We start from the raw sequence: 6,000 nt of genomic DNA, 5'->3' as shown, positions 1-6,000 counted from the left end.
TACGTACAGTGCGCTCACAGTTATTTTACCACGAAAAACGACAAGTTAAACTTTACGGTATTGATATTTTTTTTTCTTAAAATATAATGATTTGAACGTAAAGTTTGTAATAAGATCTTTTGTTATCGGGACGGTTGAACGCATTTAAATTTATATTTGGAGTCATTATACAAATTTGCTAATAATTACATCAGTGTGATATATTTATTATTATAGTCTATTTTTCCTAACTTCCTAAGAAATGTGGCGTACAGAGAACCATCTCGTACCAAGAGATAATTCGTACAGATGGGGATCATCGTACGCATGAACGACTGAAATGCTTTTTTTTTTAGAAGAGTAGAAACAATACAACAAGTTATTTTAATAGTTTTATTATTCGGATTCCGATGATAAAAAAATATACCTACCTATATATTTATACCTATCTTATCATATTAATTTCCGTTCGCTTTGTTATTTAATGTAAGACTATACCTTTATATATCTTTAAGAATATGCCTATCTAATAATATTATTTTAAAATAATAAACAATTAAGTGATCGGGAGATTTCCGTCAGGAGCGAAGTTCGTTATTCCAATTTTAATTTAATAAACTGTTCAGTAAGATACGAAATGATAATAATTACAGTTTGAAAATAACTCAAAAAATATGTGTAAGCTTATCAAAAGTATTTAACTAGTACCAAAGAATTACCAACCCATTTATGAGTTGCTACTTTTTATCCTAAAAAAGCACGTTTACTGTATTAATTGTAAGCTGTCAGTTGTTATTGTATTAGTTAGTTACACTGCAATAACCACAACATATTCATCCGGATAATTATCTTAATCGGAAATAAGGTAATCTATTTGCGTTTTAGGCTACGTTTTTCACGATATTTGACTTTCTCACAAGAAATAGTGAAATAGAGTTTCGCACAGCATTTTTTCGTAGGTAGGTATAATTTTTCACAATGTTGTACGACCTCCACAAAAATTTATATAAATTTTTAACTCTGCTAAAATTTCCCCAAAGCCGGTACCTCCTTTCTGACGGTATACATTTCAAGCATTTTATTTCGAACTGCACACAGATCAAAATCATCCAGTATAATTTTTTTGATGCGTTTTTTTCTGGGCGTAGAAATTTTTTGAGAAGTGGATGCAGCAATTTCGCCTTGCTTACGGTTTTTTCAGATATTCCTGAAACAGGAAAAATGTTTTATTTTATAAAGCCTATTTTATTATAAACTAAAAATAGCTGTGTATATATGTAGAGGGCTATTTCTTACCAATAATGTTCCTATTTACATTTTTACCTAATCGTATCAAATGCTACCAAACGAAAATTGTAGTTCTAATTAAAAAAAATAGAGGTCAGCTTGGCATTTATATTATTTATTTATTCAAATTAAAACCACTCAAGGCGACTTATACTAATTGACAATGATTACTCTATTAAATTATGAAATCATGTAATATATTAAAAAGACAAATATAAAGGTATATCAAATTGAAGCAAATGATTGATTAAATTACTATAAAAATAAAACATACATAAAACATCACAAGATAGTAACTGTACTCGCAAGAACAACAACAAGCAGTCTAATATTTATGGTGAGAGAAAATCAAAGTTGACGCGACAGAAATTATGTACTGATGGCGGTAACGCTAGGACATCAAGTTTCCACTAAAATTGGGAAAAATACTAAATTTACATACCCGTCATGGCGGCAACTCGTTTTCGACGGCGACGACTCGACAGGAACACCAACATAAAGAAAACATATAATGACTTCTGTCAGAGGTAAAATAACTGTGTGAACGGACTGTAATAAGAATAATGAATCCTGTCTTATTATTATTATTGTTTGACTTCATGGCGTATCCTTTTAGATTTCGCTAATGACGAGTGTATATCAATCCACTCTGTTATATTTGGCTTCGTGAATAAACAAGGTCTTGAGAAACTAAGAAATTTGTTACTGGTGAAATTATTTACCGCAAATAACACTGTTGATGTATCCAAAACAGAAAAGATAATCACAATATATACAAAGGGTTAGTTGGTTATATTGGTTAATAAATGAAAATAAAATATTAACAAAGGAGAGTAAGGATTTGAAATCATTGAAAGATAATTTGGGGTTGAAAGACAAGGGAGTGAAAAGGGATGCCAAAAAGAGGAAACTTTTGGCATTGAAATATGGGACAAGGTAGACGGAGATAAGTAACAAAACTATTGAAAAGGCAGGGATAATCTTTATGAGACCAGTATTTATTAGAAGAAATAAAGTTTGACAGGATATGAAGTTTAGAAATAAGGGGATGATAAGGGAATTGAATGAGTTTCAAAAGAAAATGGTCAGATAAGAATTGTTTTCTAAGGTACAGGGGAGCATCACCACATTCTACCTGGAGAGCATTAATAGGGGATGATTTCATAGCACAACATATTATCCGAAGGCATTTCGATCTTATTTTGTCGAGGGAACACAGGTCAGATTTATTACAAGGTTCCAATAGGAAAGTGCCGTAATCAAAGTGACTACGCACCGCGGCATTGTACATGAGTTTCTGGGTGTATGGGTGGCAGCCCCACCAAACTCCGGATAGAGATTTTTTTAACAATATTGTTAATATGTTGAATGCCAGTTAATCTAGAATCCATAACCATGCCTAAAAATTTGACCTTGTCGATAACAGTAAATTTTTGTGGGCCATATGATACTGAAACATCAGGGAGGGATCTAGATCGACAAAAAACAACTACTGTGCTTTTACGGTGAATAAGGACAATCCATGATTTAGAAGCAAATCCTTGAGATACCTAATAGCTGAATTGAGGCGAGAAGCAGCCCCCTCAATTTTATTGACAGACACATAGATGGTCAAGTCATCGGCATATTGGAGTATTTCACAAAAAGAATTGACTGAGTGCTCTAAATCATATGTGTAGATACTGTAAAGTAATGAGCTAAGGACAGAGCCTTGGGGAAGCCCTTTCTATACCTGTCTGGGAGAACGATTATAATTTGGAGAACGAATTGTCACAGATCTAGGAGAGAGGAGATTAAAAATTATAATTACAATCTTCACAGGAATACTCAGCTGGAACATTTTATGCCTGAGCACTGGAAGAAGAACATTGTCATATGCAGATGAAACATCTAAAAACACATCTACTAGAGGTTCATTCTTAGAAAAGGAAATACGGTTATCAGTGACAAATGTGCTTAGACTGTCCAAAGTACTAGAAACCTTGCGGAAATAAAACTGGGTCTTAGCCAATATATATTTACTCTCCACTATCCATTCTAAACGATTCTTAATCAAATGTTCCAATACCTTAGCCATTGTGTAAAACAAAGCAATTGGACGATAGCTAGATAGGTCAGAGCTAGACTTGCCAGGTTTTAGAATGGGTATAATAATCTGTGTTCTCCATTCCTCTGGCGGGGTACCTGTTAAAAATATATTGTTAACAATAGATAAAATACCTGTTTTGCGGGGACGCTCCTATTGGAGATGAAAGAATATGGAATCCCATCAATTCTTGGTGATGAGTCTCTAAGGCCCTCTAGTGCAATTGAGAGTTCCTCCCAAGAAAAAGGTGATTCAAAATCATCAGGGGAATAAGGAAGAAGAATGGGTGGGCCAAGTTCTTCCAAAGAAGGTACAGAGGGGGAAGCTATTCTTCAATCCAGTCCGACGGGTCGTTAGATGAATTGACAGGACAATAAACAGAGTAACGATAATAGGAGAGAGTTCGTCGCAGAAACGCGACCATCCAGATCTTTTCTTTTCTGACAAAAGTTCAGTGGTTTTGGCAGCAAGTACTTTTGCATTAGTGTCTTCTGCTTCTGAACGAATCTTACAGGCAATCCTGTTTTAAAGATAGCTTGATCTCTGCGAAAGCTGTCAGTAAAATCAGAAAGAGCTGAATTTCTTGATGACATAACTGTAACTACACACCATAGGGTACTATTATTGGTGTTAAGCTGTTAAGCGTCATTGGCACTGACCTGTATAAATACCACTGGACAGGCTGTTCCATATGTTTGACAGCAAATTTTTTGTGCCTATTTGAAGCGCCACTGCAAATGCCTACAACAGAACTCTGAGTGTACAGTACTCTGAAATATTTTTGGATTTTGAATTAGTTTCGGTCGTTTTCCATGTTATTTATACTTTATGGATCAACGTAATAAAGTACACATTTTTTTTGTAAAAAGTTTTCCTATTGTTGTTTATTTAGCTGCGGTTGTCATCATTAGTTTTAGTTCCGCAGACTCTCGCTACATGGACAATAGTGCCGAAATGGCGAATATCAAACAGGCACAAAAGCACTTTGACATACGCCAGTCCAGTGTTAAATAGTAAGAAGTCTGTACTCAGTGGTCATTGGTGATAAGTGATCACATAGTCGGCTATGCTTAACTTTTAAGTTGGCGGGGGGTAATTAATTTTTTATTAATTTTTTTCACTAATTCAATTGTTCTTTAACTGTTCTTCAATGTTTGTTCCAAAAAAATTCATTTTGAAAACTGCACCGTGGAGAATCGCCACACATCCAGATGGTGAGGATGATATCCTAACTTGTAGCGTGTCGTGCGAAGGTGGAATTCGGCGACAGGAATCAGGTTAAACATCTCTTCGGAACACACCCCATGATAAATGCGGTAGAAGACCGAAGAAGTATTCCGATACTAGGTGAGCCTTTAAGAGAAGTGTTGTCGAAGCGGTGATACGACAAATGGGGTTTTTTTAGTGGTATACGCGTAAACTTGAGTCCTCTGGGGGTTACATTGGACAAGGTTCAATTTACCCCATTCCGCTACCTTCTCGAGAGAGGACTCGATAGAAGACACGAATATCTCCGGCACTGGTCGACGATTTCCCGAGAGAGACCTGCATGGCCCGTGTATACGGCATCACCAGTGCTGCATAGCAATGTATGTTGGAGGTGTCCAACATATCATTGATATGCAGAAGAAACAGCGTAGGAGATAGCACACAGCCTTGGGGCACTCCAACATTCATGGGCTTCGGGTTCGAGCAATAGCCGTCGACAACGACCTGTATGCTGCGCCCAGTTGGAGGTCCACTTGCACAAGCTCTCGGGAAGCCCAAATGATGGAAGTTTTGAGAGGAGCGCCTTGTGCCATACACGCCACGCATGCCCATATCAAAGGCCTTTGCTATATCCAGGCTAACTACTAGGCCTACCCCCTTGCTTTCAATAGCCGCCGCCCATCTAAGTGTTAGGTATATCAGAAGATCACCTGCTGACCGACCATGGCGAAAGCCGTACTGCCGGTCGTTGATCAACTGACGACCAGGGTAGGTATACCAAGAGCTGGCGGTTGATTATGCTCTCCATGATTTTGGAGAGCAGGGAGGTAATAGCAATAGGCCTGTAGTTTACCGGATCCGAACTGTCTCCTTTTTTTTGGATCGGATGGACAAGGGCTGACTTCCATGAGTCAAGGACTACGCCTTTTGAATAAGAGTACCGGAATAAACGCGGCGTCAACTCAGGGGCACACGTTCTAAGCACGATTGGAGAAATTCCATCTGGCCCGCTCGACTTCCTGACCTCCAACGAAAACAGAGCTCGCCTAACAGTTTTCCGTTGTCGTCAAGAGTCGAGTTGGAGGCAAAAAGCGCACAGGAGATCGGCTTTCTCTTTTGCCCCATACGGTAAAGGGTGTCATTCTTAATGTGCAACGGCGGCAAGGACGGCTGGTTGAAGTCACCAAGAGCACCTTTCGACAACGACCAGAACTTGCGTGTTCCGGTCCGGTAACTGGAAAGCTGCTCGCCGATTTTGACGTGTTTTGACTTTGCACGGGCGATTTGCCGCTTAAAACTTTAACTTTAACTGATGCATTGAACTAGGGCTGTGATCTGCCAATGATCGGTACTACAGAGCTTGGTATAAAAATATCCATGCCGTGTAGTATGATATCGGCTACTGCAACGGCGCAGGCACTAGGATCATCCGAAGGACA

This window comes from Leptidea sinapis, chromosome 17 (genome assembly GCF_905404315.1).
Source record: "Leptidea sinapis chromosome 17, ilLepSina1.1, whole genome shotgun sequence".
Lineage (NCBI taxonomy): Eukaryota > Metazoa > Arthropoda > Insecta > Lepidoptera > Pieridae > Leptidea > Leptidea sinapis.
This window is presented reverse-complemented; position numbering follows the sequence as displayed.